Genomic DNA, 9166 nt, shown 5'->3' with positions numbered 1-9166 from the left:
GCTGTGGTAACGTGAGAGAAAATACATGTTGTCTTCGGCCCACACTCCATGCCCTAGTCAGTCTGTTTTTTTTTTAAAGTGCCAGGCAGGTACAACACCGCTATGGGAAGTCTGTGTGCACCCACAGCATGGGTGGGTCCCAGGAACCCAGAGAAGGTACATAAAAAAATCCCATTGCAGTGCCCCGGATAGCTGTGGTAACGTGGGAGAAAATACATGTTGGGGGGCGGAGCCTGACCGCTGAAGGAGATGAAGTGCTGAGCCCTGAGCTCTGTCTCAACTTCACCTGCAGGGACCCTCTATAGCAGCTACAGGAGGATTTCATGGGGAAGATCGGCAGAGAAAGAAGGGGAGAGGCTCAGAGCACCCCCAGAGCTTACAAAGGACAAGCAGATATGCAGCAGTACCTCAAAGACCGGAGCACCCGCTCTCCCCGCGCTCCCTCTAAGATGGCACCGGCTGCAGAGTACACAGCCTCTAACAGTAAGGAGAGGGAGGATGGGGCTTCTACAGATGGGGAGGAAGGAGAAAGCGTTTCTAGGAGCTTCATGAGGGAGCTTTTCTCACAGGCGCTGCACCCAGTAAGGGCAGACCTTGCTGAGATTAAGGACGACCTCAGGCAGATGGGCCGCAGAGTGGAGGAGCTGGAGTCTTCTGCAGCTGCTATAACCTCTCACTCCCTAGAGGTGGAAAAAGCCCTGAAAGAACACCAGGCACAAATAAACAAATCTCTTTTAATGCAGGAGGACATTGAAAATAGAAATACGCGCAATAATGTGCGCAACAAGGGGCTTCCAGAGACCTGGGCTCCTGATTGCCTGCCAAAGGTAGCCAAAGAAATCTTTAGCCAGCTCCTTGGGGAAGAAAGGGCTGCTACCATCAGCATTGAGCGAGTGCACAGAGCTCTCAGACCCCCTCCCCCTCCCTCAGATCCACCGAGAGACATTATTTGTAAGATCTTATCATTCCCAGATGCTTTTGAAATTCTGGCAGACCCATGTAACATTTGTGTAGCAGCAGTAAAGGCAGACCCCTGTGACATTTCTGTAGCTGAAGTATAGGTAGACCCCTGTAACATTAACGTGGCATAAGTATAGGCAGAGCGCAGTAACACTTTTGTAGGAGAAGTATACGCAGACCCCTGTAACAGTTTTGTAGCAGCAGTATAGGCAGTCCCCAGTAACATTTCTGTCGAAAGAGTATAGGCGAACCCCTGAAACATTGGGGTACCATGAGTGTAGGTGAAGGACGGAAAAATTAGTTAGATAAGAGTATACATGAGGACCTGAAAAATTAGTGTTGCAAGAGTACATATGTACCCCTGAAACATCGCTCAACTGAGAGGGCAGGTGAAATCCATAAACATTTATTGAAATATACAGCTCGCTGTTGCTTAATTTGTAGCACAGCCTGGAGGCAGCTCTGTTAAAAAAAAATTGGTTCATGTTAAAGTATCAATGCTTTTGAAACTTTGAAAAAATTGTTAAAAAATTGTAAGGACAGACTTTTGGGCTGCAGAAAAATTGACAGTTCAGCGTGATGACATGATGTTTCAGGAGGAGGAGCAGGAGGAGGAGGACTAATATCATACACTGATTGACAATGGTAAATGTCCCTTTTTTTCCGGTGATAGAGAAGAATGCTTGGATCTGCGGTTGCAGCATAAAGAATCATTAGGTTCCGCTGCTCTACGCTGGTGGAGCAGAGAAGTCTGGGGAAATCCAGCCTTTGTTCATCTTTATGAGTGTAAGCATGTTGGCACTGCCAGTTGACAGGTGGGTATGCTTATCCGTGATGATTTCCCCAGCTGCACTAAACACCCTCTCTGACAGGACGCTAGTGGCAGGGCAAGCAAGCACCTCCAGGGCATACAGCGCATATTCGTGCCACGTGTCCAGCTTTGACACCCAGTAGTTGTATGGAGGAGAGGCATCACAGACGACGGTGGTACGATCGGCTACGTACTCCCTCACCATCTTTTTACAGTGCTCCCTCTGACTGAGCCCTAAAGCTGGCAAAGGTCTTGGAGAGTGTTTCCCTGCCTGCGCTGAACTGCGTCTTCTGCCACTAGCGCTGTCAGATGGGAAGTTTACCATTAGTTTGTCCACCAGGGCCCTGTGGTATTGCATCACTCTCGAACCCCTTTCCTCTTCGGGAATGAGAGTGGAAAGGTTCTATACCGTGGGTCGAGAAGGGTGTACACCCAGTAATCCGTGTTGGCCAGAATGCGTCTAACACGAGTATCACAAGAAAGGCAGCCTAACATGAAGACAGCCATGTGTGCCAGGGTACCAGTACGCAACACATCGCTGTCCTCACTAGGAAGATCACTTTCAGGATCCTCCTCCTCCTCCACAGCCCATAAACGCTGAGCAGATGAGAGGCAAGCAGCATGGGTACCCTCTGAAGTGGGCCCAGCTGTCTCTTCCCCCTCCTCCTCCTCAGGCTGCTCCCCCTCCCCCTCCTCCTCCTCCAAAACACGCTGAGATATAGACATGAGGGTGCTCTGACTATCAAGCGACATACTCTCTACCCCCGTCTCCTGTTTCGACCACAAAGCGTCAACTTTTATGCTTTGCAGGGAACTTCTCAACAGGCATAGCAGGGGAATGGTGACGCTAATGATTGCAGCATTGCTGCTCACCATCTGTGTAGACTCCTCAAAGTTTCCAAGGACCTGGCAGATATCTGCCATCCAGGCCCACTCGGTAAAGAATTGAGGAGGCTAACTCCCACTACGCCGCCCATGTTGGAGTTGGTATTCCACTATTGCTCTACGCTGCTCATACAGCCTGGCCAACATGTGGAGCATAGAATTCCACTGTGTGGGCACGTTGCACAGCGCAGCCGGTGCTCTGGCAGATTAAACCGATGTTGCAGGGTCCACAGGGTGGCAGCATTCATGGTGGACATTTGCGGAAACGTGCGCAGACGCGGCGCACCTTGCCGAGCAGGTCTGACAAGTGCAGTTAGTTTTTCAGAAACCGCTGAACCACCAGATTGAAGACGTGGACCAGGCATGGCACGTGTGTGGGACTTCCGAGCTGTCCGTGGTTAAGTGGACCTTCCCAGTAACCGCGTTGGTGAGGGCACGATTGATGTTGCGGGGGACGTGCTGGTGTAGGGCTGGGACAGCACACAGGTAAAAATAGTGGCGACTGGGGACCGAGTAGCATGGAACCACCGCCGCCCTCAGGTTTTTGAAAGCCTCCATTTCCACAAGCCTGTACAGCAGCATCTCCAGGCTGATCAATTTGGCAATGTACACGTTTAAAGCTTGAGCGTGCGGGTGCATGGCGGCGAATTTTTCCTGGCGCTCCAAGGCTTCCGCTAGCGACAGCTGGATGCTGCGCTGAGAGACATTGCTGGATGAGGCTGAGGACAGCGGAGGTGAGGGTGTGGGTGCAGGCCGGGAGGCGCTCGTGCCTGTGTCCTGAGAGGGGGTTTGGATCTGTGTGGCAGGTTGGGGCACAGAGGGAGAGGCAGTGGTGCGTCCCGGAGGCGGTGAACTGCCTTCGTCCCACCTCGTGGGGTGCTTGGCCATCATATGCCAGCGCATGCTGGTGGTGGTGAGGCTAGTACTGGTGGCTCCCCGGCTGATCTTGGAGCGACACAGGTTGCACACCACTGTTCGTCGGTCGTCCACACTCTAACTGAAAAACATCCACACCTTTGAAGACCTAGCTCTGTGCGGGGTGGGTTGGCGCGAGGGAGTGCTTTGGGAAACAGTTGGGGGAGGCCTCGCTCTGGCCCTGCCTCCACCCCTGGCCACCCCACTGCCTCTTCCATTCTGTTCTGCTGCTGCACTTGCCTCCTCCTCTGAAGACCTCTCCTCAGTTGGCTTAGCGAACCAGGTGGGGTCAGTCACCTCATCGTCCAGCGGCTCTTCCTCCGAATCCTCTGTGCGCTTCTCCCTCAGACTTACTGCCCTTACTACTACCTCACTGATAGACAACTGTGTCTCATCATCATCGACCTCCTCTCTGACTGAACGCTCTTGAGACAGTTGCCAGAAGTCCCCAGCCTCATCACCCGGACCCTGGGAACATTCCAAAGGTTGGGCATCATATGCCTGCGCATGCTGGTGGTGGTGAGGCTAGTACTGGTGGCTCCCCGGCTGATCTTGGAGCGACACAGGTTGCACACCACTGTTCGTCGGTCGTCCGCACTCTAACTGAAAAACATCCACACCTTTGAAGACCTAGGTCTGTGCGGGGTGGATTGGCGCGAGGGAGTGCTTTGGGAAACAGTTGGGGGAGGCTTCGCTCTGGCCCTGCCTCCACCCCTGGCCACCCCACTGCCTCTTCCATTCTGTTCTGCTGCTGCACTTGCCTCCTCCTCTGAAGACCTCTCCTCAGTTGGCTTAGCGAACCAGGTGGGGTCAGTCACCTCATCGTCCAGTGGCTCTTCCTCCGAATCCTCTGTGCGCTTCTCCCTCAGACTTACTGCCCTTACTACTACCTCACTGATAGACAACTGTGTCTCATCATCATCGACCTCCTCTCTGACTGAACGCTCTTGAGACAGTTGCCAGAAGTCCCCAGCCTCATCACCCGGACCCTGGGAACATTCCAAAGGTTGGGCATCGGTCACGACAAACTCCTCAGGTGGGAGAGGAACCATTTTTTCCCAATCAAGGCAGGGGCCCGAGAACAGTTCCTGGGAGTCTGCCTGCTCACCAGAATGTGTCATTTTCATGGAGTGAGGAGGCTGGGAGGAAGGAGGAGCAGCAGCGAGAGGATTTAGAGTTGCAGCAGTGGACGGCGTAGAAGACTGGGTGGCCGATACATTGCTGGATGCATTTTCTGCTAACCACGACAGGACCTGCTCACACTGATCATTTTTAATAAAGGTCTACCATGTGGACCCATAAATTTTGATATGAAGCTGGGGACCCCAGAAACTTGTCTCTCTCCTAATCCCGCAGGAGCCGGCTGCGATTCACCTGGACCAGGAACTCGGTCTGTGCGCACAATCTCACTTGAACCTCCGCGTCCTCGCCCGCGTCCACGGCCACGTCCTCTAGGCCTACCCCTACCCCTCAGCATGGTGTATTTCGAATACAGCAGACACAGAGCGTTGTAAAAAATTAGGCAATTATTGGCCTGCACTTGGAGGGTCACAGCGGTTATGTAACGCACACTGTAGGCCAAAAAAAATATACGCTGGGCTGCAGAAAGGCCTAGCTGGCTAATAGTGAGCCACTACAACAGTAATGCACACGCTCACAGGTAGCCCTACGGAGAAGTTTTTTTTTCAGATTTTTTAGAGAAAAACAGCAGCCTAGATAGCGTGTATATGTCTTTCCCTCTATCAGCGGCTGTGGGCATACGCTGTGCGTGAAGTTGACGGGACGCACAGAGCAGTGTAAAAAATTAGGCAATTATTGGCCTGCACTTGGAGGGTCACAGCGGTTATGTAACACACACTGTAGGCTGAAAAAATATACACTGGGCTGCAGAAAGGCCTAGCTGGCTAATAGTGAGCCACTACAACAGTAATGCACACGGTCACAGGTAGCCCTAAGGAGGAGCTTTTTTGGGGTATTTGTTGACAGGATTCTACACTACCACTTTCCCTGCCTGACAAGTACTGCCCCTATACTCTGTATAATTGGCTGCAGACTGAGAGAGCAATAGTCTGCAAAATTCAAGATGAAAAAAAAAAAGTGCAAAACTGCTCCAAGCTGCCACAACAGTAATGCACACGGTCAGATGTGGCCCTAATAAGGACCGTTGGGGTACTGGTTGACAGGATTCTACACTACCACTGTCCCTGCCTGACCAGTACTGCCTCTATACTTTGTATAATAGACTGCAGACTGAGAATGCTATAGCTGTAATAGCCTGCAGAGCCCGAGATGAAAAAGAAAAAAAAAATGTGCAAAACTGCTCCCAGCAGCCACAACAGTAAAGAACTGCCGGAGCCGGAGATCAGGGATCATAGGCAGAGGCAGACATGACCAGGTAACTGGGAGGAAGGGGTTAATTTCTAGGAATTTGCTAGAAAGGTGGGGGGAGTCAAAAGGGGAAAGCTAGGGGGGGTAGGGAGGAGCTAGTTTGGGTGGGGTAGCTCACTTCCAAGGAGACGGCAAAGAGTCCCGCCCACCCGCCCGGAGAAGATGTGGGAAGGGGGGGAGAGTAATTGTCATAGCAGCTTGGGGGGGAGGGGTCCCTTGGAGCCAGTAAAAGGGGTAGTAAGGGGGTAGCAGGGGCTGGATAGCTTCCTTCCCCTATTTTAAGTGGTTTAGCTGTGGACTGTCGCCTTTGGGTCTCGCAGGGCGGGCCCTGCTGAGTTGGTGGGTGTGGTTAGCCAAGTTTGGCGAACTGGCCTCGGGGTCCGGATGAGGCGACCTGGGGCGAGGTGATGAGTGGTGGGCCCCCGAGTCTGTCGACTGGCGGTGGGGGCAATAGTAGGAGAATAATGTTGCCTGAGTCGGAACTGCGACCGGCGGCAGGTGCAACTATTTTCCAGCGGTTATGGGTGAGGCGACAGGTCCAGTGGTGGGGCTCCAGGGATCTCTCTCAGGTTTAGTTCAGAGGGGGTTAATTGTTATTATTTGTTAATGTTATGTTTGTAAATAAACATGGCTGCTGTGGCCATATTTAATCCAAATTATTGAGTTGGTGTTTAATTGAGGGGGGGAATGGGGAACAGTGTTGGAGTTAGGTCACAGTAGCATCGACTCCGTTTGCCCTGGTTATGCACGCGGTCAGATGTGGCCCTAAGAAGGACCGTTGGGGTTCTTGAAGACGATAACACTCTCCCTATAGCACCAGTAGCACTCTCCCTAATCTCTGCCAGCGTGTGTCTGAGGCGAGCAGCGGGCGGGACTGCTTTATATACTCGGCGGTAACTTGATCTCGCCAGCCACTCATTGCAGGGGGGTGGGATAGGGCTGCAACGTCACAGGAGGAAGTTGTAATGCCTTGCCTGCATGTCTATTGGCCAGAAAATGGCGCAAAACATGCAGGGAAGAAAATAGAATTGACTCGAGTACCACGTGGTGCTCGTCTCGAGTAACGAGCATTTCGAGTACCCTAATACTCGAGCGAGCATCAAGCTCGGACGAGTACATTCGCTCATCTCTACTCTCTGGCAGTGGCTGGTGTGTATCCAGTTGTATTTTCCTTCCATGGCACACTTATATACTACTAGCAGGCTCTATAGGTCTGGGTCAAGTCTCCTTACTCCCTACACAGAATCCTGCTATTCCCTATGGGAGATGAGCAGTCAAGTATCCCCTTTACCGGTCTCGAGCTACCTTTAATCAACAGCTGCATAAAGAATAGACAGAATAGTAGTCCCAAAATTATAAACCGTGTAATTTAACATTCAAGTTTCCATGTAATTCTCACTACTGTCCAATCACACATCCAATCCAGACAACCAACAAAGACTCAGTCTCCTAGTTAGAGAAAACCAAACATTATACCTTCTTAACAAGCTCTTCAACTCGGACATAAGAAGGTCTATAACTCAGTCAGACGTTGAGATGTTAACCTCAGGGAAGGACAGAAGTAAATTCAGAAGAGTAAGCTTTTTACCTTTTGTGCAGCTGCATATGATCTGTCCATCCCAGAGTAGAGGTCCCCGTCTAGGTCCGGAAGAGGTACAGATGATGTCCAAGTGTTTGTTCATGTGCCAAATTTTTGTTAGTGCAATTGCGCTGTTGAATATATTGTGGGTGCCAAATTGGGTGTGCTTGGTACAAGTTCAGAGAATTAAAACGCATAGCACAAGAGCTGTGTTCACATTACATTAGTTTGCTTATGTTAATTATTTAGCAGTTTTTACATTATTTGAGGAGAAACAATGTTCCACAATGGGTCAATAGCAACAATAGCAAGCTTTGTGATTGCATACAACCAATTGAAACTTGTATTTGTATCAATCTATTAGCATTTATTTGATTACCATCAATTACCATATACCCAATTGCTCATGCTGTTTGTTTGTTCTCAGCAAATATGTCAACTTAAGGCTCCCATATTGTCTGGCATCTGTTTATGGCTAGGTCTTGTGAGATGGTGGCAGTGTTTATGGCTAAAGAATGTTAACAGACATGCACATTACCATGGGCCACATCATATTCTGTATTTGTGGAAGGTTTATGTAGAGTATCCTACTTGCTTCCTAGTATGTCTTACAGAAGCACATTTCTGCTAAAACACAAAACACATTAATAGAAAATATAGTTTCCTTCAGAAGTTTGTGATGCCCAGTTGACATATTTCTATTTATTTATGACATTGTATGTTTTCATTTTGTATGGCTATCTGGATGTAAAGTTTGTAACCTTTATATCCAGTAGTTTTCTTATTGCAAAATTCTCAAACCTATTGTTATATTTTTGTGGTCTGTTATTAACTGATACAACTTGAAAAAGTGGAACTAAGGGTGAAGTCACACAAACGTATATCGGCTCGGTTTTCATGCCGAGCCGATATACGTTGTCCTCGTGTGCAGGGGGGAGGATGGAAGAGCCAAGTGCAGGAACTGAGCTCCCGGCCCCCTCTCCGCCTTCTCTCCGCCCCTCTGCACTATTTGCAATGGGGAAAGGTGTGACGGGGCGGGGCTAATTCTAAAAACCTTAGCCACGCCCCTGCCCCGCCTATTCGCATTACAAATAGTGCAGAGGGGCGGAGAGGAGGCGGAGAGTGGGTCGGGAGCTCAGTTCCTGCTCCTGGCTCTTCCATCCCCCCCCCCCTGCACACGAGGACAACGTATATCGGCTCGGCGTAAAAACCGAGCCGATATACGTTCGTGTGACTTCACCCTAATGGTCTTGTGCCTGTATTTGTTTCCATATTAGTTAAAATTAGTTGAAAGGGGGCTATCTTTCTGATAATTTGGGCTTTTCTGTGGATCTGAACAAGTTCATGAGAAAATTAAAAAGAAAACGCCATTTTTATATACAAGAAAATATATAATAAAACATCTGTACAAAGAGCCAGCAGTTACACTTTCCAATGAAAGGTTCAATATTCATGTACGTCTCAGGGGGAGCGTGGCCTGAACCTAATCTGTATGCCTGTTTCTCTGTGAGCTTCTTACAGATCTCACCTCAAAAGCAATCTCTCAGCTCACCAGCAGCCAAAAGAAAGCTGAAAATCCCTGTGTTACAGCAGGAAAAGGCAGAGATGACCAGACAGAGGAATTCCAC

Source organism: Eleutherodactylus coqui, chromosome 8 (assembly GCF_035609145.1).
Source record: "Eleutherodactylus coqui strain aEleCoq1 chromosome 8, aEleCoq1.hap1, whole genome shotgun sequence".
Taxonomy (NCBI): Eukaryota; Metazoa; Chordata; class Amphibia; order Anura; family Eleutherodactylidae; genus Eleutherodactylus; species Eleutherodactylus coqui.
This window is presented reverse-complemented; position numbering follows the sequence as displayed.